This window comes from Pinus tabuliformis, chromosome 4_1 (assembly GCF_031772625.1).
Source record: "Pinus tabuliformis cultivar Carrire ecotype Pingquan chromosome 4_1, CPIR1, whole genome shotgun sequence".
NCBI classification, from domain to species: Eukaryota; Viridiplantae; Streptophyta; class Pinopsida; order Pinales; family Pinaceae; genus Pinus; species Pinus tabuliformis.
This window is the reverse complement of record NC_142303.1, coordinates 962,047,887-962,074,264: the sequence shown is the minus strand read 5'-3', so window position 1 is coordinate 962,074,264 and position 26,378 is coordinate 962,047,887. Positions and strand designations below refer to the sequence as shown.

Here is a 26,378-nt window from a genome sequence, read left to right as displayed (position 1 = left end):
ATGATCTACATAAACAAGATCATAACTGAAGTAGCATCATGACTGTACATTTATATATATTGAAATAACTTGTACAACGATAAGATCCTTCTACCATCATGTTGAGACAACAAGACTTTGACACTGCTCCTTTTCCATTATGTCAAGGCTATGATCCTGCTCCTTCTTATTACACCGAGACTAGGATAGTATCTTCGCTATCCTTGAGACAGTAACCATTGCACTGAGATCTGATGTGGTTATGCGAGATTGTAGGAGCACTGAGACACATGCCAAAACTAAAACAGAGACATCACTTTATTGTTTGATCTCCCAGATTACACGTTAATGTACAACCTTGTCTGTTCCATATATTTGATACATGATTGTGCATATGCAGAGATTATTATCACAATATTCAAGATAATGTCAAGACTGTAATCTGAGTCACTGTGGTTCAATAGGTTTAGGCTGTTGTGATGATGCCACCGAGATCTATATGACAGGATAATATTATACCCTTGTTTGAAGTATTCACTACTTCATTCATCCCTCCATTTCATAGGTGTGCCGAGGGTATTTAGCCTAGAATATAGTTCATTGTTGCATTATCTGAGATCTGGTCATGACTGCACCTAAAACCCTAGCCGAGGTGTAGTCAGACCTTGATTCGGATCTCTGCTCCATACCTATCCAAAGCATGGTGACATTCCTTCATCCGAGACCCAAAACATTAGCCTTCCTGTGGTGCAGATCTCCTCTATACCCATACAAAATTTCAGAGAGGAATAATTGTGAGTTCTGTGTCTCTTATGTTTTGCGGATACCCCAACAACCTATTTATAGTGGTTTATCCTCAACAATGAGCTGACATGTTAAGTGAACCAACGTGTCCTTATGTTGAGCCAACGTGACATTTAAATATATATTTAATTTATTTATTGAAGGTGACATGATGATCTTCTCATTGTTTTGCTTGAAGTATTCTTGTGTTTGCTTTTGGAGGCTTGAGCTTGGTCTTGGAGGGCTGCTCTAGGCTTGTACATATTTTACATAGGCTCATAGAGAGCTTTCATTACATGACATGACTCTTTGAAAAATAGATAAATACTAAAGACATCAAGAAGAAGTCTTTCACCTAGTGACAATTCTTTCTCATGAAACCCATGTAGAAAGATTACAAAAATAATTTAATCTTTTTCATTACATAAAGATCATGTCATTATGAAGACTGAACCTAGTTACACTTTCTTCAACAAGCTGAAAATATGAGCAATTCCTTCAACGATCCCTATGATACGAGGAGCTAAATATCCTCTAGTTCTCTATCTATTTCTTTCTCTATCAAAAAAACTTTCTTCTTTCTACGGAGAGGATGTATTTCAAACTTTCCAGTTACTGGTCAACTTTTTAATCACATCTCCATGCGGTAAGATTTTCTTTTAATTCAGAAGACTGATCCAACCCAGTTTTCTCAACAACATGGTGGCTCGTTCCTGGAACACCTTTGCAGCCTTGTCTCCTTAGTTGTTTTACAAAATTTGAAGCGCTTATATCATCAAACGGACATAATCACCCCTCACAGATACAAAACCCTGTGCCTAGTTAAAGCATCCTCTTCATTACAAGTCTCAAAAAGAAATGCGTAGAGCAGACATAGTGGAAAAATTACACACACAAATAATTTGTATATTACCATCAAAGCCAAATTACAAGCCACATAAATAATGTTAATGAGATCCAACATATTCCAAACAGGGAATTGCTTGTTGAGAAAATACCTCAAAAAATTCCAACAACCAACCAACCAAATCTATCAAATTACTAATGTAAGAATTATTTCCAAGTGCCCCCTTTAATGCTTACATTTACATCATTACAAAGATTAATACAAAAATGACAAATTACAATTCACATGTCACATTAGTCTAATTGGTCTTCCTCAACACTTATCCCCACCCTGAAGTCTCCTGGGCAATGCTCTTTTCACCACCCAAATATTCAAGCTTCCCATTCAACTCATTTAAGACATAATCTCCTTTGACCATCTTTGATGAACTTTGCAAGATTAACAATATTGATAACTCGACTCATTAGGGCTTCCGCGATAAGGGTTGTCAGGAAATGAAATATCCTATGGACCAATCACCATATGTCGGAAATTTCGCTTTTGTCTATCCATCAGTTGCTAGGTAGACGGTTCGAATATTGAATGTGTTCAAAAATTTATCAAACAACGTGACCTGTTTCACATACACGTGTATTGGTAGCTCCAGGACGGATTAGATCCTATGACCTTGGGCCATGACGAGGGCGGAGATCGTAGAGGCCGCTGAGGGTGATCAACATACATATAAAATCACCATTTTGATTTTTTTTGGGGATGTTAATAAGAAGCTTTTGAATCATCCAAGTGTTGGTGCTTAATCCATATTTCATATTGAAAACATTTCATTCCAGGTTCTTTAGGTCTTCGTGGTGTAATGGTAGGATTCGAACCATAGCATGGAGCATAGGTCAGAAAACAGGGTGAAGGGTGATTTTGACCTCGTCAGCTCCATATCCACACAGTCCTCTCCCCATGTTAGCACAACGCCATTACCAAAAACTATATAATATATAAACAAAGAAGGCATCTGAAACGCACACCTTTATTGTGCACAAAGTTGAACTTCGTCTCTTCGCTAGTGGATGAAGAAAAGCTTAAATAGGCCTCCTCCTCAAGAACACCACTGCATAGATCAATGATGGAGGAGATGACCAACTTCGATGGCATCAAATCAAACTCATTTGTGGTGAACACACCCAGTTTTTTTTCTCTTTCCATCGTATATAATCAAAGCCTAGATGTCGTACCCACCCTTCAAATTGATCATGTCCTGATCCATCGACAAAAAAAACTCAAAATTTGATCAATTTTTAAACACATATACTCATTGATCAATTTTTGAACACATATATTCAGTATTCAATATTTGATCACTTTTGAATAATTTGATCAATTTTTGAACACATATAGTCATTGAATTTGATCAATTTGTGAACACATATACTCATTGAATTTGATCAATTTTTGAACACAGATACTCATTGATCTCCATGACCAAATATATACTCAATGAGTTCGAACACTACTTGAGATTCAAATGGAGTATCTCACTTTCTGAAGCTTGAGCGAGTGTGAACTGAAGACCCACAAGATCAAAAGTTCAATCCTCATTGAAACTCCCTGGCCGTGTATTTCTTCATTCCATTCTTTCGCCATTAAGCTGCTTGGAAACCCACATATCCACTCTCATCATCAAAACTCACGATATTGATAACATGATGGATACTTTATTGAGTTTGGACAAACAATATACATACATACATGTCTCTAATCTTGATTTCCTTATGTCCTCTCAGGAAATGGTAAGGTCCAAACTTGCTCTGATACCATGTTAATATGGGAGAGTAAATATTTAGTACACGTAAAAGTGTTGAGAGCTCTACACATCAATCAAATAATGTTACAAATATAAATACAAAATATTGTCTCAAGATATACAAACTATCTTAGATACACAATCACTTGGTTGAGTAAATATCTCAACCCCACACAAATATATGAAGCTAAGTAGTTGAAGAGAATCTCTCGTCCAACTAAGCTTCAACAACCTCCTAAATAATAAGAGAACACTCTAAATCTCCACATAATATGACAAATAATTAAATATGATGACACATATTGAGACACGCGAGAGTTATATATTCCAACTCTTAATGTCACAAAGGCGATAGACTCTTTCATTGCAAGGTGTTCCAGGAATTGACCAATGCCTAGTTCACTATGGAGCTCATGAAAATTAGCTCTTGTTTTTAACAATGCTTATTTTCTTCTTTGAAATCCTCAAACATAGATTAAAGTTCATCACTACTTATAATATCTTAATTTTCTTTTCCTCTTTCACTCTTTATCTCACCACATTTTCTCCTTAAATTTTGATGTAATAATATTTTTAGTATTATCTTTATTCTGCAAAATGATCTTTTCCTTTATTCCTTAAGGGCTTAGCAAATATTGGGATCTCTTCCTTTATTCCTAATCCGAGTTGACTCAACTTCCGGATTTAACCAAGATCTTTTGCTTTCGTGATGTGATTAGAATTGCATTTAAAATAGCACAGAGGAATAGATATGCATGTTGTAAAGAAGAAAGAACATGACAAGCATTAGCAACATAAAAATGCAAGATGTTGATAATGGAGTTCGTCCAGGAGGTACTACGTCTCTAGGCACTGATTTCAAGATGGTGTAGGCCACTGCATTAAGTGATGTCAATAGTGATGATGTACATAGGTGGTGATGTCGTTATCATACAAGGAAAATTCCCTCCTGCAGGAGTGGCTCCAAGAGATGTTCCTCTACAGGAACTCTCATTCAAAAAAGACTCCTATCAGTATGACCTAAACTCATGCATGATGATAATGAGCATCCCGCTAACATGGCATAAAAGGGATCTCAATGCAAACATACATGGCGACACATGAGTATCCCATCAACATACCAACAAAAGTATCTCAAACAAAACATGACGAATCATGACAACAAGTACATCCCACAAATGATTTCGCATCACATCAAGTAGGAAACATGAAACAAGTAAGAAAACAAGATCCACATCAAACATCAATTACGGATCTGTGCAGCACAATGCATCTCATAGCAAAAAGAATTAGATGAACATAATGCATATACATCACATCTTGGGGCCATCTAAAGATAAGGATGTCAAACTACTGAAGCTGGTCGTACCATCAATCTCGCAGCGTCGAATCTCATGGAAGGACTGCTCGCACGTTGAATGTTGACACCTGCACTCCACTTTGAAAAGTGTCCGAAAAATTAAATGATCAAATGGAAAATCTGATTGCACCATCAAATTTGTGGTGTCGAATAGTGTAAAATTGACTGTCAAATTTCTGAATTTTGAGAAAGTGGAAATCTGGGACTACAGGAATCTTTTAGATTCCCCCTAGATTCCTCAAAGATTCCCTCCTCTAGGTCATTTGAAGATTTTTTGCTCAGATCAAAATTCTAATTGTGCTATCTAGTTCCTTGTGGAATTCTGAGAAAAATGAGTATGAAGTTGGCTGCATTCTGACTCTGGTGAATTTCAGCGTCCAAGGAATCTGGAAGATTCCCTCAAAGATTCTTGAAGATTTTCCTCCACTGGGAACCTACAAATTTGCTGCTCAAAAGGCGAATTTGACCTCTCCATGGCGTTCCCTGTGAAAATCTGAGAAAATTGATTGTAAACTTGGTTACATTCTGATAAAAAGAATTTTTACCTCCTTGGAGAATCTTCGGGCCTCAAAGATTATTCTACCTTGAAATGCGTGTCAAGGTTCTGCCTCCCCTGTCTCGAAATTTGTGCCTCGCTTCTTCCCCCATGCATTGAGAAATGAGGGTTTATATAATGTTTCTGTCAGTGGAGTATTCAAAGCACCGGGCTCATGGTGCAATGGTGTCGGAGTCGGCTTATTCGGGCGATGGTTGGGGTTCGAATCCCCCTGTCTCCCAATAATAGTCCATGGTCGGTAAAATGTTGTAACCGAAATATTTTGGGTTCGTTTTTTTTAAATTTTGATATGGGACAGGCCCGCCCAACACACCCTTACATTTATGGCGTGTTGTATTAAACATGGTGGTTGGGTGGTTGTATTGATGTTTGGTTGGCATAATGCCATATGGGGCCCCCCAGTGGGGGCCGGCCCACGTGAGCCGAGCGGGTTCGATCCTCACCGGCTCCACTTTACTTAATGTGCATATATATTAATGGTAGTTGCGATGGAGGTGGTGGGGGTCATGTCCTGCCACCCTATATATATATATATATATATATATATATATATATATAACAAATTCGTCTTTTTTGAACATTTGAAAATTGAGCGTAAGAGTGCTTTTATCCATTCGACAATTTCACTCGAAATCTAGCCCAGGTTAGCTGGAATTCGGTGGCTGGGTTTCGGCGAAATTGTTCCCTCCTTAAGCTTGTGCAATCACCCAAGTTAACCTTGAAATTTCACTGCCTCTAAATTTTGCATACAAGCTTGGTTTGACGAACCGTTCGCATCGTTGCGATCAGGGCGACGAGATCTACGCTCTAGTCTTGGTTCAACAACATTCTGATCACTCTTATTTTTTACCCTTTCTGAGTCCTCTGGGACTTCTGCCTATGTCTGGAGCCACCTAGATCAATCCTCCCCGCTGAGGAGATTTTGGTCCTCCAAAAGCATGAAAAATAATCTGCAACTTCTATGTACCTTATCTACATCACAAGCGTCTTGAAAAGGTCTCGCTTCCATCTCCTTCACCTTTGTTCTTTGGAGCCTTAAGCGATGAGCTAACACTTGCAACCTCTGCAACCTGTAGTACATTGTTTTTTCAAATTACATGCTTGACTTTCATGACCAACTAATGACCCAAGCATTCCATACTTGCCATGAGTTTATAACACATACTCGATGGTCAAGTTTACATCGAAATGGAAACAATACCCTAGCTATGAAAACAAGGCCAACATATCATTGTTGCTTCAACAAGTGATGGAAAACACATCATCACTGCAACACATGATTTACAAAAATAAGGGCAAACACTATTGTTTCTTTGACAAGTGATGGAAACACAACATCACTTTCACAGTTTATTATGCAACTCAAAATAAGGCCAGACATCATTGTTGCTTAGCAAGTGATGGAAAACACATCATCACTTTTACATTTTAAAATGCAAAAAATGATTTAAAAAAGCACGACCATGACAAGCAAACATATCTAGAAACCATTTTTCACTTATCAATGTGAATGGGTTGCCTCCTTGTCGCACATTCGCTAGTCGAACAACCGTTTCATCTGGTTCATGCACCGAAAAATTGTCTTTAAGGCGTTGCTCTGGACGGAGCCTCCAACAAGTGGCTCTTTGATGGCTACCTTTGTTGCAATGACTGCAATACATCTTCTTCCTCTATATCTACTTACCATGTTTCTTTACCTATTGTTGAGAGGGTCTTTCACGCATCATCCTTTTGTGTGCTGCTATTCTTTTCCAACACTTAGAAAATGTATGGTTATTTCATCCACAAAAGGTACATGTTTTTTGATGCCTTGATTTATGTCCATCTTTAACAACATGATTATAATCGAAATGAACATTTGAATATCAAGAGTGGTTATACCTTTCCTTGTTGTCTCTGGTGTAAGTGTGGCGATGAGAGCTTGCCTCAGCTCTTTCCCTGTAATGGGCACTACCATGGGATGACGGGGATGTGTTCACATCATTCTCTTTCCTCGATGATTTCAATGATTTCTCGAATGAATCTGACACCTTTGAGCATTCTCCTTCAATGTATCCCAAGCCTCCAAATCAAGGTCTCCTTCGAACACATGAAACCACTTAGGTTTGATTTTGATGATGGAAATGTTTGATGTATGACCTAATGTATAAGGTACTTGGTGATTATTTATCTAGTGCATATCTTATCAGAGCTATTGTTGTTTCATGTATGGCTCAAATGGATATGATTTATCTAATGAATGACGTAGTGAAATTATGATTTGTTTCCAAAATGAACTACAAAATTGATGCGTGGATACTAGACTTAATAATGTGATGATTATACGTCTTGTTGTTATATAAATGCATGAATGAGAGCTAACCCGCAGGGGGAAAGAACTATATGATAGCCGAGATCTACTCTTCCATTGAAGGAAAGTCGAGACATCTCATGGGGAAGGTATAATGTACATTGTTCTACTACATTTGGTATCTACTTGATATGCACTCTTATGACATGAGTAAAATGCAAATGACAGGTGGCAAGACGACCTGACTGGATTATTCGATGACAAGTACAACCAGCTCTGTAGTGTGATCTGTATTAGGGCGTTGACCCTAGTTGTGAAGGAGAGGTGGAGGCATTTCCCACCATGTATCCTCCGAAACCTGGAATCGTGGGAGGGCAGTGGTGGACACGCTCCCCTGGACGTGTGATGATGATTGCCAGTTGCCTGCTGGGGAAGTTAGGTCGATGTAGTCGACGCTTCCACCATGTCAGTTTTATCAGTGGTTGGTATTGACGATGCCATTAGATAAAGCAGCAGAGGACAGATTTGGTAGGAACGGAAGTAGGTTAGGATGGATAGGAGGATATAGATCAGTTGGAGACTCTTGATGGGAAGTAATGTCATTGTCTGACTTATCAAATTTTACTACTATAACTCTCTCTATTTTGTTATGCCTTCGAACTCCTTGTATCTTTTCATTCTAAATTCAGGACAAAGTTTTCTAAAGGAGGGGTGTATATAATGCCCCACTTAAATCTTATCATGCAAATTTTATTAATGTTTACATTACCTGAAAATATTGAGAAATATTGGTGAATACCTTCATTTTGGAAACTATAAATTTATTTACTAATATAAAATTCATTATTTCTATTTTATTCAAATTCCCAACTTGCCTTCTCAAATTGAATCTTAGGTAGGATATGGTCTCCTTCCATTATTTCAAATTATATATATATTCATCTCACATTCTCAAATGTGCTCTCACATTTACTTGGGAGAAGACATGGTCCTCTCCATTTAATTACATCTCACATTCCCAAATGTACTCTCACATTTGCTTGGGAGAAGACATGGCCCTCTCCATTTAATTACCAATATATATATTCATCTCACATTCCCAAATGTACTATTAGATTTACTTGGGAGAATACATGGTCCTCTCCCATTAATTTCTCAATTTTATATTCATATCACATTTCCAAATGTACTCTCAGATTTACTTGGGAGAAGAGAAGTCAACTGTAAGGATGGAGGAGAAGTTAATGACATTAATGAGAGGTGGTTGAGGTGAAGAAGAGAGGGAGGGTATAAAAAGGGAAGGAGGAAGGGAGAAAAGGGCATGTGGGACCTTGTTGATTTTAGGTTGGCTATGATTTTGAGTTGGTTGTGATTTGGTTGAGTGTGATTTTGGAGACCTAGGGAATCTGTGGAGGTTTCTTGGGTTAGTTGAGAGGAGGGAAATATTGTTTATCTTGGTCTGGATTATTCATCTTGGACACACTACATCTGGTTGGACTTGGGCTCGGAGAGCTAGGGAACCTGTGGAGGTTTCCTAGGCTAGGAATTATTTCTTAGTTGGCTGGGAGGCAAATCCAGTTGGGTTGGTCAAGAGGAGTGTTTTAGCAGGAGCAGCAGCTCAAGGGCATCTCCACCAACCACCGGTACAAGTATTCCTCTATGCATAGATTACTCATGTAAATTATTGAAATGAAATGTTCACTATAAGTTATAAGGATTAGAATGTAAATGGTAAACTCTTCATTGTTTAAAAGTCTTGTAAGAAAGTAAATTATTGCCTCTTATTGAAATTAAATTCCAGATAATATAGATCTGTTAGAAGACCCTAGGATATGGCCTTACAGGCCATCTAAAGATAAGGATGTCAAACTACTGAAGTTGGTCGTACCATTAATCTCGCGTCATCGAATCTCATGGAAGGACTGCTCACACGTTGAATGTTGACACCTGCACTCCACTTTGAAAAGTGGCTAAAAAAGGAAATGATCAAATGGAAAATCTGACTGCACCATCATATTTGTGGCGTCGAATAGTATAAAGTCGACTATCAAATTTCCGAATTCTGAGAAAGTGGAAATCTAGGGCTACATGAATCTTTTAGATTCCCCCTAGGTTCCTCAAATATTCCCTCCTTCGGGTCATCTGAAGATTTGCTGCTTAGATCAAAATTCTGATTGCGCCATCAGGTTCCTTGCATAATTCTGAGAAAAATGAGTATGAAGTTGGTTGCATTCTGACTTTGGTGAATTTCAGCGTCCAAGGAATCTAGAAGATTCCCTCAAAGATTCTTGAAGATTCTCCTCCGTTGGGAACCTGCAAATCTGCTGCTCAAAAGGCGAATCAGGCCTCGACATGGTGTTCCCTGCAAAAATCTAAGAAAATTGATTGTAAACTTGGTTATATTTTGATAAAAAGAATTTTTACCTCCCCGGAGAATTTTCCGGCGTCGAAGAATACTCTGCCTCAAAATGCATGTCAAGGCTCTACCTCCCATGTCTTGAAATTCGTGTCATGCTTCTTCCCCCATGCGCTAAGAAAGGAGGGTTTATATAATGTTTTTGTCGGCGGAGTATTCAAAGCATCGGGCTCATGGCATAATGGTGGCAGAGTTGGCTTATCTGGGCAATGGTTGGGGTTGGAATCCCCCTGCCTCCCAATAATAGTCCATGGTCGGTAAAATGTTGTAACCGAAATATTTTGGGTGAGTTTTGTTTTAAATTTTGATATGGGTCGGGCCTGCCCAACACACCCTTACATTTATGGCATGTTGTATTAAACATGTTGGTTGGGTGGTTGTATTGATGTTTGGTTGGTGTAATGCCATATGGGGCGCCCGGTGGGGACCGGCTCACGTGGGTCGGGCGGGTTCGATCCCTGCCGGCTCCACTTTACTTAATGTGCATATATATTAACGGCAGTTGCGATGGAGGTGGCAGGGGTCATGGCCCGCCACCCTTGATATATATATATATATATAACATATTTGTCATTTCTGAACATTCAAAAATTGATTGTAGGAGTGCTTTTATCTGTTCAAAAATTTCACCTGAAATCCGGCCCAGGTTAGTCGGAATCCGGTCGCTGGGTTTCGGCAAAATTGTTCCCTCCTTAAGCTTGCCTAGTCACCCAAGTCAACCCTGAACTTTGACTGCCTCTAACTTTTGCATACGAGCTCGATTTGATGAAACGTTTGCACCGTTGCGATCAGGACGACGAGTTATACACTCTGGTCTTAGTTTTACATCATTCTAATCACTTTGATTTTTGACCCTTTCTAAGTCCTCTAGGACTTCTGCCTGTGTCTGGAGCCACCTAGATCAATTCCCCAAGGGTTTAGCTAATATTAGGCACCCATATGTTAGCCCTGCTTGACCCAAATATGGTTTTGGCTAGAGTTTGAAATAATTTTAGGAAGCATCTTGCATTCCATGTTGTTTAATTTGTTTTTATACACTAGATACCTAGTCATCATTGTGTTCTTAAGGGGAAGACTTGCATTTATGAATAGGGTATGATCATGCATATTTCCTTTAATTTTCAGATTATAGGTTATAAAATTATTTTGGATCTACTCTATCGTTCTCCATGACTCTCTAGAGATATATATCTCCAATTTTCACATCCATATAAAAATAACAAGAGTAACTAGAGTGTCAAAGAAGAGATTCTTCTCATCCCATATCCAAAACTCCACTAATTTACAATTGTTTTCAAGTCCATAATAAACTTTCCACTCTCCATTTATCATTTTCACGGTGCTATAATTCTTGTTGAGCTTGTGATGAATATTAATTCTAATATATTTATTTGAAAGCACTTCCACCAAGTTGTTGTTGTCATATACAACAATATTATAGGTGATTTTCTTGAGTTTAATGATTATGACTTTTATTTCATCAATGTTAATAATCAATACCTATATTGGAGCATAATTCCTTGATTATTTTTAGTTTCTTACAAATATCGAAGAGACTCCTTGCTATAAGAACAATACCAAAAAAAATGATGATTATACTAGGTAGAATTGGGCCAACATAATTTTCTTTTGCCAAACAACTTTCTAATTTGTCAATATATATGCCAAAAAATGTAAAAGATATAGACAGCCTTTCTTGATTTTAATATTATAATTAATTTCTTCAAACAAACCCTCAATATTCTTAAACTTGACAATAACCTTTTTATAAAATCTTAATTCAACAATCCTCCACTTAAAAAACATTGTAATCTCTTCCAATCTATTTCAAAAAATTACTATAAATACAACATAAATAAATAAAATTACTCCCCCACCAAATACATTTATGTAATATAAAATATTTAAATGTTATAATGTATCATATTTTATATTAAAAAACACCATCACATATAAAAATATAATTATCATTTTAATTAGTTCGGTTGATACAAAGGCCACTAAGATTATATGGTATCCTATTTTATGTTAAAAATACATCAGCGCATAATATATAAAATTAGCATTTTAAAAGAAATATTGGGATTAGCACTCTAATCTCTCGCCCATCTATCTAGAAAAAATCATAAAAATTTCCCTAAATTTATTCATCCACAAGATACATTTATGTAAAATCAAAATATTTGATTTTTATACCATCTCATATTTTATGTTAAAAAACACCATCACATATCAAAATATAATTATCATTTTAAATAGTTAGGTAGATATCCAAAAAAACCACTCTTTCATATTTTATATTAAAAATACGTTGCAAAGGCTATAAATTTGCTCGAAAAGTTCGTTTTCCCAAAATTTGGTTTTTTTTTTTTTCAAAAAATCTAACCATATGAGTGTTTAAATAGTTTATTTAATGGTGGAAATAGTTTCAGCGCCATAAAAAATGCCTAGGGCACCTAAATCCTATAGCTAAATGACTATAACCCAGATTTCCCAAAATTCGTAGTGGATTTTTTGTTCAAAATCTTACCAGAATTTCCACTATTTTTCGAGCAAAATTGTAGACTTGTTAGACTACTTTATATAAAATTTACATTTTAATCAAAATATTAGGATTAGTGAGTACAAAAGCAACTATGCCAACCTAAAGCTCTAATTAGGGCCTATTGCGGAAGGTAGAGGCATAATTTTTCTCACAGAAACTCATAGACATGATGGTTGCAAAACGTGTGTGTTTGACGGTTATTTGAAGTTAGTAGTTTGGAACAAGGTAGCAGAAAATGGCAAAGGGTATGAGGGAATACTAGTTTTAGTGAAAGAAAAATAAGGCCGTCACATTCAGTTAATGAAAGAAGATGCAAATAAACAATATTTATGGTTCAAAATATCAAAAAATGAGAAACACATAAGAATTGCAGCATGTTATTTTGCCCCTCAAGTCTCAAAAACTTACAAAAATAAGAGGCTAGATAGCAAGGATTCGTATGCCACTTTAAAGCAAGATATTGCCGCGTACTCTCCCTATTTAGTGGGAGATTTAAGTGCTAAAATAACAAATCAACACACTAATATCCTTTGTTGCAAAGAGGATCACAATTCTATTTGGCTCACTGGAGTGGAGAATCTCCAATGGGTGAGGTGTTCAGAAGATGACAAAGTTAACAATCATTTTGGAGAGGAGTTGCTTACACTGTGTGGTGCTTTCAACTTAATTATTTGCAATGGTCTAGAGAGATGGAAAAGGTCTGCGAATTTCACTTGCAACACATACAATAGGGCAAGTGTCATTGACTATGTGATTTGTTCACAAAGTTTGATACAAAAGATAGACGAATTTAAGATTGGAGAGCATATTTGGGACTTAAAATCAGACCATAACCCAATTTATATAAAGTTATCATGGTTTGAAGAAAGACAACATAGGAGGAAAACCCAATGCTCTCAGCAATCACTATCAAGGAGAAAAATTCTTCTAACACAAGAAAATTGTATTATCTTTGAGACAATGTTAGAGAGATTAATTCAGAAGGAGAAAATTGGTTTCAAAAGCTTCAACAATCATGAGTTAACATATATTTTTCAAAGTGCACTTTAGAAGTGCAAAAGAGCAAAAATAGGAAATCAAAATCAAATTGTTTTCCTGTAAACGCTTGGTTTGATGAGGAATGCAAAATGGTGAGGAGAACCTTGAAAAAGGCAGGCAAGGAGAAGATGAATGTAAGGTTATATAAGAAGATACTAAAAAGAAAAAAAGATGAGTTCATGCAAACAAGGTGAGAAGAGTTAATATATCTAGGTATGAATAACCCAAAGCTTTTCTAGCAGGGACTTCAACTAAGGAAGAAGCAATTCGAAAATAATATTACAGTCAATCAATGGTTTGAATATGCAAGACAACTCTATGAGAAAGAACCAGAGGCGGACCCTCCCCTTAGGATCAACACAACTACAAAGCTCTTCACGTTACAGGAGGTGGAGATTGGAATTAAGAAACTGAAAACAGGAAAGACAAAGGACTTGGTTGAACTTCAACCAAAGTATCTAAAATGGGGATTGACCACTCTCTTGCACACCACATCATGGAAATATTCAACACCATCATTCAACAAGGATTCCCAAGAGACTGGACAGCTAGCCTAGAAATACCCCTTTTTAAAATTGGAGACATTAATAATCCTTCCAATTATAGAAACATTATGATCAATCCTTTGTTTGAAAAGCTTTTCGACAGCGTGGTAGAAAATAGAATCAGTAAGTGGGCAAAAGTAAAAGAAAAGGGTGCAAAAGGACAAGCAGGTTTTAAGCCAAAGCATTCTACAGTGGATCATAGTATTACGTTGAGACACATTATTGAAAAGGTTTGGGAGGACAAAGAAGAAGTATTTTGCTGCTTTGTTGACTTTAAAAGGGCATTTGACACAATCCCTAGAGATAAGTTGTGGCGTAGAATGGAAGCACTTGAAATTCTTTTGCATTATAGAGTCATTGTCCATAGACTTTATGAAGAGGTGAATGTCAAAATTACAACCTCAACAGGGATTTCGCTAAAGCTTTAGAAGCGACATTGGAGTCAAGCAAGTTTGATTTCTGTTCCCTACTCTTTTTGGTTTGTGTATTGATAAGCTGGAAGAGTGACTAAATCTGCAAGGTGGAGATGGTGTTCAATTGGGGGAGTTTGTGATAAAGCTTCTTTTATACCCTGTTGATCTTGTATTGATTTCTAAATCGGCCCATGGATTTTAAACGCACCTATATGCCCTTGAGCATTTTTGTAGAGTAGTGGGAATACAAGTCAATACTAGCAAGACCAAAATATTGGTTTTCTCTAATAAAAGGAGTAGAGCTAGCATACATTCTTCTTTGAAGACAACATTCTTGAAGAAGTAAATGAGTACAAGTACCTCGAGATTGATTTCAACAACAAACTTAATTGGGAGGACGACAGAAAGAAGAGAATTTTAGGAGGGTGGAAAACATTATATGCTCTTCAAAATAAATATAGAGAGGCAGAGTTATGGGATTGGAAAACATTTAAAGTACTTTTTGGACTCCTAGTTGTCCAGTGATGCTATATGGGTGTGAATTGTGGGCTAGCAGCACCCAGTCTCAAAATGGAAACAAATTGAGAAAATCCAAAAACACTTGATTATGAGCAAGTTCAAAATAAAATTTTTGGTGCCTTATGAGATAATGTTAAGTGAAACAAGAGAAACTCCCATTGAAGCAATTGCTATGGTGCCGTCATAAGATATCTAAAAATAATTGAGCAAATGGGAGTAGGTAGAAGGCCTAATGTTATCTTCAATGAAGGCATGAGTGAAAGAAAGAAAACATGGATGAGACAAAACCACACATGGATGCAAAAATGGAATATCTACCTCAATGCCTGTCCCACAAATAGCAAGGAGCTAAATAATTTTGTTATGGAGAAGTTTCATAAATGGGTATGGGAAAAAGAGTTGGGCAAAAAGAAGAAGTACTACATTGAGGAATTCAACCCTACGTGTGATCTAAAACAAAAAGAGTTCATTGGAGCTAGTATTTTGTGGAGGGAAAAAATATTTATTTCTCAATTAAGAACCCACTCGCATCAACTTCGATATGCAGGACGGTGGAAAAGGCCTAAAGAAGTTTGGGAAGAACGAGTGTGTACATTTTGCACATCTGGGGCAGTGGAATCAGAAAAACATTTCATTTTGGAATGTGATGCATTTAAAGATATCAAAGAAAATTATGGGAATATGTTAGCATCGGTTTCTTGGCATTGTCTTTTCAGCAAGGGCCTTGCTGGAAGAATGGGCCAGCACATCATCAATTTGAATAAGAGAAGGATTGAATTGCGAAAAGTAGGGAACCCATGCTCCCATAGACTATTTTTAGTCTCGTGGACGTTAAAATATCATTTCATTACAAAACAACTCTGACACTAAAAAACTCTTTGACAATACAAAAAGACAGCCAATATATATAGAGCTATCTATTCATTAATGTGCAGAACAATATATGTCACCAATTATCTTTAACCAAATACATGGCATATATTGTTCTTACCTATTAATGGAGATACATATATATTGTTCCCCATATAAAAGCAACTATTGTCCCCATATAAAATCTGTTGAAGTAGAGGATATCCCCAAACTGCCATGTTTATGACCTTTTTTAATCATAATCTTATGATATACCAATAAACAAAAATCAAAATCAAACTTAAACTCAAACGTTATCGAATGTTAAGAATGTTTTGTTGGTTTATAATCATGGGAGTTAAAAAATATTAAAATTGTATCAAAAATTCAATTTATTTGATTTTTATATTATCATTTTATTAATTTATTTTTTCAAAAAAAATCTTTAAATAAATAACTCGTCCATTCCCATTGTCAGTCACTTGAACAATCTTGAGCAATGGACAATTCAAGAAAAAATTCCAAATTTAATGTTTGAACGTTATTTTTTTATTCCTTAGCTGGTGTTGCAAAACTCTATAGTCTCTGAAAAAACATTATGACATTGGAAATTATTAATCTCTAACTCCAAGTCATCACAATTGTAGGTCAATAGTTCTTTTAAATTTGGGAATTTTCATTAATAATTTTTCTGACAATTTGTTATCCACACGACTCCAAGTTTAGGCATTGTCCTTTCCTTTTCATTCCACACATGAGCTGATACTGCAATACTGCCCAACTTAGGTAGATCACTGAGTGTCAGCGTGTCTAACATTGGAAAACTACCACTTCCAATGTAAAACTCTGTCAACTCATTACAGTCATATATTTAAATGCCTTAAATTGGGCAATTGCTCCAATTTCATTGTCTTCAAACATGGGCAAAGAAATATCACTGGGCTTTGCAGTTTCAACATTGTGTTTTTATTCCACACTATACTTTCTAGGTTGTTCAGTTAAGATAGTTCAAATCTTTCCAACATCGGAAAACAACCACTTGTAGCTTCACACCCATTCTCCAAAGCAAGGAGCTCCTTTAGTCTGCCACAACTAAACAAGCATAATTTTCTCAAACTTTGAAACTGAGAAATACAATTGGGTAGATTTACCCCTATGTAACTATATATTCTGCATGTTCTGGGGAAGGATCTCTAGTGCTACATCATCTTGATTTTCATGTTCGTCTGGGTGGAACCATAATGTTAATTTTCTCATCTCTAACCAGGTACTCATTGAACCCCTTTTGATTTTTGGTTTTACTCTAATATTCAACTCGATCAGATTTGAGAGATTTGTGAGCTCCTCCACTCATTGGAGTCGACTAAAAATGACTTCCCAATTTGTTCAATGACTCAACAAAAAATGACAGACCAGTTTGTTCAATGCAGTAAGATGAGAGATTTGATGGAATTACCTTGAAGCTGCCGTAACGGTCGCAAACTTTTAGATGCTTTAGGATCTTAAGTTCTTTTAGATGATACTCTCCATTTCCTTGGCCCCTCTCATGAGATACTCGGGTCCAGACTCCAAATGCTTTAGGTTCTTAAGCTCTTTTAGATGATACTCTCCATTTCCTTGGGCCCTCTCATGAGATACTCAGGTCCAGACTCCAAACCTGTTTTGATACCATGTTAAGATGAAAGTAGTAGAGCAAATCTTTATTATACCTAAAAGTGTTGAGAGTTCTACACATTAATTAAATTAGATAATGTTACAAATATGAATCCAAAATATTGTTTCAAGATATACAAACTATCTTAGATACACAATCACATACACAATCATTTGGTTAAGTGAATATCTCAACACCACACCAATATATGAAGGTAACTAGTTGGAGAGAATCTCTCATCCAACTAAGCCTCAACAACCTCAAGATATACAAACTATCTTAGATACACAATCACATACACGATCACTTGGTTGAGTGAATATCTTAACACCACACCAATATATGAAGGTAACTAGTTGGAGAGAATCTCTCATCCAACTAAGCCTCAACAACCTCAAGATATACAAACTATCTTACATACACAATCACTTGGTTGAGTGAATATCTCAACACCACACCAATATATGAAGGTAACTAGTTGGAGAGAATCTCTCATCCAACTAAGCTTCAACAACCTCCTAAATAATAAGAGCACACTCCTATCAAGACTAAATCTCCACACAATATGACAAAAAATTAAATAATTAAATATGATGACACATATTAAGACAAGTGGGAGCTATATATTCCAATTTTTAATGTCACAAAAGTGATAGACTGTTTCATTCCATGGTGTTCCAGGGATTGACCAATGCCTAGTTTCACTATGGAGCTCATGAAAATTAGTTCCACTATGAAACTCGTGAAAATTAGTTCTTGATTTTAACAATGCTTATTTTCTTTACAATCCTCAAACAAAGATTAAAGTTTATCATTCTTTATAATATCTTAATTTTCTTTTCCTCCACCTCCACCCAACCTCAAAAATTTTTGTCAATAACAAATACAAGAATTCCAGAGATCCACCACCTCTAGTCTATTGCACCCACTCTAAAAATTCGACCTCTCAGCTACCATCTCCCTCCTTTTATTTTCCTAAAGTATCATCCTCTTGTCATTGTCATTGAATTCCCTGTACTATTTTATTTGTTTATTTCTCCCATTGCTCACAAAGCCTCCATTAAATCCTTTTCCTTCCTGTTTTTTTCACTTATCCAAACAAAATATGTGCGTGCATCCTTTTTGTGCAGTCCATAACTTCTAAACACTAGATTATTAAACACATCAACAACCATTATTTAATGGTTGTCCCAAGTCTGTCTAGTTTTTTTTGTTTGTTTTTTATGTAGCAAGCAAACTCACATCGCATGCAAGTCACCATTCTCAGTCCCTAGTATTCAATGGTTGTCCCAAGTCTATCTAGTTTTTTTTGTTTGCTTTTATGTAGCAATCAAACTCGCATCGCATGCAAGTCACCATTCTCAGTCCCTAGAATCCATCCGACCCAATTAACAAGAACAATGTCATCATATTAAAGAAGAAGAATTATAATTAACAATGTCATCCTAGTAAAGAAGAAGAATCATGATTATACTAGCTGGGCCCAATTAAGAAGAACAATGTCATCATATTAAAGAAGAAGAATTATAATTAGCAATGTCATCCTAGTAAAGAAGAAGAATCATTATTATATTAGGTGGACTTGGAACAACATAATTTGCTTTTGCCAAATAACCTTTTTTGTCAATATATATGTGAAATGATAAGAGACATGTGACACCTTTCCGGATTTTAATATTAAAATGATTTTTTATTTCTAAATTTAACAATAACCTTTTTATATAATTTTAACATAAACAAAATAACCTTTCTTGTCAATATATATGCGAAATGATTCCTGGAACTGTAGGGGAATGGGCACCAAAGCCAAGGAAGAAGCAATGAACAGTTTAATAAGATTGGAAGCCCCGGACATCCTTCTCATCCAGGAGACTAAATTGGAGGATTCAGCTTTCCTCCAGGTAAGCAAAAAATTTTGGAAGAAAGAAGGAGCGCATGCAACCTATGCCCGTGGAGCTTCGGGAGGACTTGGGTCGCTCTGGAATCCCAATAAGTTCTCATTAATCTCTGATTCCCTGAACACCCATTGGATTTTTTTAAAAATGCACCACTTAGAATATAAGGAAATTATTTGCATGTTCAATGTTTATGCTCCTAACAATGCAGGTGAGAAAAAACTATGTTGGGACTCTATCAAAAACTTTGCAGATCTAGAAAACTTGGAGAACACAATCATAGTCGGAGACCTCAACCTCACCATCCTCTCGTCAGAAAAAAGAGGAGGCAGCATCGCCAAGGATCCGGCAAGAGAATTAGTGGAAGACCTCATGCAAGATTGGGATTTGATAGACATTAAGCAGACCACTGGTAACTTCACTTGGTCAAATAAGAGAGTTGTCCCGGGATACATAGCGGCAAGACTAGACAGATTTTTGGTACAAAGTTCCTTCCTTCTTCTTGGATTAGAAGCTAGAATGCAAACTCTCCAAAGCAGCGTTTCAGATCACAAGCCCATCAGCCTTGAGTTGTTGACCCCCATGAATTTGGGGCCTATACCTTTCAGATTTAGCTCCCTTTAGATCAAAGAGAAAGACTTTATGGAAAAGATCAGAGACTGTTGGAAAGATCCAGTCAAGGGATCCGCTTTTTTTGTGTGGGAGGAAAAACTAAGAAGAGTTAAAGGCATGCTGAAAATTGGGCTAAGACCCTGCCCAATCCTACTGCTAAAAGGAAAAAAATACAAAGTGCTTTAGAAAGACAGCATCTCCGCTTGAAGCAGCTGATATCACTAAAGATGAGTTAGAAAAAGAGGCCAAACTTCAACAAAGCTTCCACAAGGCCTATCTGGCAGAAGAAGAATACTGGAGGCTCAAGTCCAGGAACCTCTGGCTCAAATCTGGAGACAGAAACTCCTCCTTTTTCCATAAACAAGCCCAAGCCAGGAAAGGTCGCAACTCCATCACTGAAATAAAAGAAGAAAATTGTGTTTTGAAGGATTTTACCAACATGAAAAAGGTAGCCTCTGAGCACTTTGAGCAACTGTATAAAGAAGTTTCAGGACCTGATCTAAACTCTGCCCTGTTGGACGATGTCCCTAACATGATCACCTCCAAAATGAACCAGGTACTTGAAGGCAAAATCACGCAAAAGGAAGTCAAGGAGGCTCTCTTCGCAATGGACCCCGATAAAGCTCCGGGACCAAACGGTTTCACGCCTAGATTCCTCCAGACCTGTTGACAGATTGTAGAGAAGGAGTTCTACAAAATGATACAGAAATCCCAAGACTGTCAGAAGATTGGAGGTTGTACAAATTTAGCCTTTCTTGCCCTCATTCCCAAAGAGAAAGGAGCAAATTCTTTTAGCAGATTTTGCCCAATTTCCTTATGCAATATTGGGTACAAAGTCATAACCAAAGTGATAGCTAACAGGTTGAAAAGATTTCTTCCCAAAATTATCCCAGACAATCAAGGTGGATTTATCCATGGCAGGCAACTAGTGGACAATTTCTTACTGGTTCAAGAGGCGATTCATTCCAGCCTGCACCGAAAGGAAAAAGGTATGGTTATTAAATTAGAACTTGCAAATTCTTTTGACCGTGTTAGACATAGTTTTTTGTTTGAGGTGCTACAAAAAATGGGGTTCAGTCAAAACTTCATCAAGTGGATTAGAACCTGTATCTCGGAACCTTGGATTGCCCCCTTAGTGAACGGAAGGGCAGCTGACTTCTTCAAAACCTCTAGAGGGCTGAGGCAGGGGTGCCCCCTTTCTCCACTCCTATTCGTTTTTTAGGCCTCTGTTCTCAGCTTCATTCTTCAAAGAAAGCAGCAAGAACAAAACATCTCTAGCCTGTGCATAGCTAGAGGGGTCAAAAGCATCAATCATGCCCTCTTCGCGGATGATACTCTTCTGCTGGGGGCTGCAACTCCTCTTTCAGCAACCAAATTCAAAGAAGTTCCGGAAGATTATTGTAAAGTCTCGGGCAATGTTCTAAACAACGCCAAATGCCATATCTATTGTTGGAATATTCTTGCTTCAACTGCAAGCTCCATTGCTAGATGCCTCGCTTTTACAGTCTCAACTTCTTGGTCCTCATTTAAATATCTGGGTCTGCCCATCTTCCATAAAATGGCCTTGAGTAAAGATTGGTATCCTCAATTAGACAAATTTAAAACAAAAATGCAGGCCTGGGGGTCCTCCTGGCTCAATATAGCTGGAAAATCAGTCCTCATTAAAGCAGTGCTCAGCAACCTTCCTCTATTCAAATCCTCGGTTCTATTGGCACCTGTGGGAACCATCAAAAAGATGGAGGAACTAATCAGAATGTTTTTCTGGGAAGGAGGCAAGCAAAACGAGAAGAAAATTTCCCTAGTTTAATTGGGAAACAGTCACCAGACCAACTCAGGAGGGAGGCCTGAACTTCAAAGATCTCAATGTCCAAAACTTAGCCATGGGAGCCAAATTGATTTGGAAAATCATAGCTCCAAATCTTGGTTGGGTGCAAGTTGTGTTGTGGATGAAGTACTTCAGAGGACCAAGACTTAGATGTCTGGATCAGCCCAAGAACCACTTCAATTCTCCTTTCAGTAGGTTCATCAGCAGAACTAGTCCATTGATAAGGAATCATTACTTCTGGATTCCAGGAAATGGAAAACGCATTCATCTCTGGAACGACAACATCTTAAATAGACCTCCACTGGAAGAATCGAAAGGCATGCCTGAGTTACAGCGCTGGATGTCAGAGGTCAGCTTAAACTCATTGTGGGATCTCTCAATTGGGAAAGACGATGTGTGGGTGGGTTGGAAACAGCTCCCAGTGACCTGGAAACGTTAATCGCGCAGTTACATGGGCTGGCTCCAATTCAAGTAAGCAAGCAGGACATGAGAGGCTGGGGATCAAATCGAGCAAGTTATTCTGTAGCCCAGGGCTATGTCAAATGCCTTGAGAGACCCCACGTGCCTCCCAATCCTGCCCCCTGGGTTGGCATATGGAAAATTCCTTCAATTCCTAAGGTAGATCACTTCTGCTGGCTTCTCTACCACCAAAAAATTCTGACTAAAGACAGGTTTCAGAAAAGGGGCTTCTACGGGCCTTCTAGATGCTCTCTTTGTAAGGAAAACTCAGAATCTGCCTTCCAACTCATGATTGAGTGCAAGTTCGCAACCTCCATATGGCAAGAGCTGCTTGTCTCCTGGAAGTATAAATTCACTTTCCCCTCCTCAGTCTCGGAACTATTTGCAGGCTGGATGGCCAAATACCCAAGCTCATCTCCAAAAAATAAAACAATCAGGTCAGCGTGGAGTGCTCTGCCTAAATTCATCAGCTGGCAAGTCTGGCTGGAAAGGAACCGAAGGATTTTTTGAAATAAGGAACAGGACTTCAAAATAGTGGCCAACTTAGTAAAATATCAGCTAGTTGAGTAGCTGGAAGACAAAGGAGACGACACAAATTTAAGCCAACAGGACATAGAGTTGGGAACTGCTCTCAATTTCAAATTTCCAAAAGCGAACAGCTCTCCTCCTCCTTGCAAAGAATGGCAAGTCAGGAAAAATGAAGCTGATTTTAAAATCTGGATGTCCATTTAAACTCTTCCATCCCTCTTCTTCGATGGGGTTGCCAAAGGGAATCCAGGCACTGCTGGAGCAGGAGGTCTTATTATAAATCCAGATGAAACAGCTGTGCACAGATTTGCTTTGAGATTAGGCCACTCCTCAAGTATTCAAGTTGAAGCGATGGACCTTTTCCAAGGAATCAAATTCCTCAAAGAGCTGGGCTACAAGGAGGCAAATGTCTTCGGAGACTCCCAGGTGATCATCCAAGCAGTGGCGGCCAACTCCAATCTAGCGGACCTGCAGCTTGCAAGGATAATTTCAAGGATCAAGGACATGGCAAAGTCCCTGAATCTGAAATACTTCCATGCTTTTAGAACAAATAACAAAGAAGCAGATAACGAGGCAAACAAGGCAATCCATTTAGATGTCGATTCTTTTCTCAAAGACAATGTAATCCTTTGGGATCCAATCCCTTAAAGTGCCATGTTCTTTTTGCTTCCTTCTGCATCAGTTTGTTTGCATTTTTCAGCTCAGGAAATTAGCAGCAGAAGTACACTTTATTAAATGTGAAAAGAGGAGCCTGCTAAGAGTAGGCGTTATATTCCTCTGGCTGAAAAGTCACGCAGAACTCTACCTCTTCTTTTGTAACCGAATTTGTGGATCTTTTCCACTCAGTTAATGAAGTCCCATAACCATTTTTATAATATATATATATATATATATATATATGCGAAATGATAAGAGACATGGACACCTTTCCAGATTTTAATATTAAAATGAATTTTTATTTCTAAACTTAACAATAACCTTTTTATACAATTTTAACTCAACATTCCTCGTATTGAAAAGCACTAATCTCTTCCACTTTATTAAAAAAAAAAACCAAACTTTAATCAGCCACCAAATACATTTATCTAATAACAAAATATTTAAATTTTATACCATATCATATTTTATGTTAAAAAACACCATCACATAACAGAATATAATTATCATTTTAAATAGCTTTGTGGATACAAAAGCTAAGTATGAAAATATAATTAATTCATATATCAAAATATAATTATCATTTTAAATAGCTATGTGGATACAAAAGCCACATATCAAAATATAATTATTTCATGTATCAAAATATAATTATCATTTTACTCAACCACCAAATACATTTATCTAATAACAAAATATTTGAATTTTATACCATATCATATTTTATATTAAAAACACCATCACATGTCAAAATATAATTATCATTTTAAATAGTTTCGCGGCTACAAAAGTCACTCTGATTATGTAGTATCATATTTTATATTAACAAGGAGAGCTGCAAAGCAACAAGTCCTTGCCAATGTGGGAGAAAAGGGTAGAAAAGGTAGAAAAGATATATAATTATAGTTTTAAATAGTTTTGTATTCCGATTATGTACTATCATATATGTAGTATCATATTAACAAGGAGATCTGCTAAGAAGCAAGTCCCTGCTAATATGGTAGAAAAAGGCAAAAAAAAAAGGTAGAAAAGAGCATTTGAGAAAAGGTAGAAAAAAATAGAAAAAATAAAAAAATAAAATAGAAAAGAACATCTGATTAATTATGTAGTAAGGCCCCAAGAGTTAGCTCAATCGGTCAAATCAGTGCCTTGCCAATCGGGAGGTCACAGGGTCAATTCCCAAAAGCTCTTGGGGTCAAGTTAGTAAATAGGTCGAGGGGTGTTGATCCCCTTCGGGTGGGGTCCACTCAGTGTCGAACAGCCCTGGACATAGCAGCTACCCACTAACCAGGGTATCCGTGAACCAGAAGTGAAAAAAAAAATTATGTAGTATCATATTGTATATTAATAGGGAGAGTTGCTTGATTATGTAGTATCATATGCTTGATTATGTAGTATCATATTGTATATTAACAAAGAGAGTTGCTAAGCAGCAAGTCCCTACCAATGTAGTAGAAAAGAGTAGAAATGTGCATCCGAAAAAAGGTGGTAGAAAAGAGCATCTGAGAAAAAGTAGAAAAGACATAGTAAAGGGTAGAAAAGAGCATCTGAGTATGTAACTAACAAATCAAAAGTCCATGTGACTATTTGGTTGCCTCGCAGATTTTGCATACTAGAACTGTTAATTAGAAGCAGTTTTTTGTAGACTATGCGGTCCTCATTTCTAATATCAATCTTGTGAGGCAAGAAAGAAAGGTTGAATCTTGAATGCTTAAGCAAAACACTATATTTGGGATGCCATTACATAATTTGTTCTTCGTTATTAAGATTTACATTTGTTAGTTCAGAATGAGCATGAGCCACCACAAAGGGAAGAACAACTATAGAGGCTACCGTGAAATGTCTTGGGGACAAGCCTAAAGTAGTTAAGGCTGAAACACAATTACTGAATTAAAGTAATTCTTTCACAAGTCTCTAGTTCTATGATGACTCTTTAACATCATGTAAAATGTCCTGAACAAAGGAACAACAGTTGTTGTGAAAACACAAGCTGATGTGGTTTCAATCACTGTTGTGAAACCAAAACATGGTGTGGCTTCAAAAGGTGTTCGACATTGTTTGCAATTGTTGCTTAAAGAAAATAATCTAACCTATTCATGGTGCAAAACAAATCACACTGATTTATTTAGTTTCTTACCATATATAATCACTACTGATTTATTTAGTTTCTTACCATATACAATCACTACTCCTTACCTACCAGAAATCATCGATCCAGTGGCAAGTGAGAGACAAGCCTGGAAGGCCGGAGCTTTCAAATTGAAGTTGCTTGAAAAGGCTTGAGGCTTGGCACCATGATCTCATACCAGTATTCTCAAATTCGAATCCCCCAGATAGAATTCTTTTTTATCATGTCTGGCATACACAATGACAGAAACATGGGACACAACTGTAGGATTATACAGAGTTATTTTAGCATATATTGCACACCCTTTCGCCAAATTTCCACCTGATATAAGGCATCAAAGTGTGAGTACTCTTGTTGAGTCTACTATCTATGAAGTTATTGAACCATTTACAGTTGAGTACTCACTTTCAGTACCAACAGAAAATGGTGTGGAAGATAAGTTTAAAGGAAGAACAACGAGTCTAGTGAGATGGGAAAAGTGTAAGAAGCAAATTTTGATCAAAAAGTCTGATCCACACAATCAAAAGGAAACTGTCCTTAGCAACTGATTTTGCAGAGGCGATTTCAGCTGGCTTGTTGCCCGAGCATCCTGATCTTGTTGCAGGTTTATGTGAGGTGATTAAGTTAGGGTGTATTTTAGGTTTTGATGATGATGCAGTAAATTACATGCTCCAGTCCAAAAACT

At 37.1% G+C, this 26,378-nt stretch overlaps 1 pseudogene; it reads left to right on the top strand.

Moving 5' to 3' along the window:
• LOC149179353 (putative aldo-keto reductase 1 pseudogene) overlaps window positions 1-23,556 on the top strand; it is a 57,902-nt pseudogene extending 34,346 nt beyond the window's left edge.
• Window positions 23,557-26,378: the final 2,822 nt, after the last annotated feature.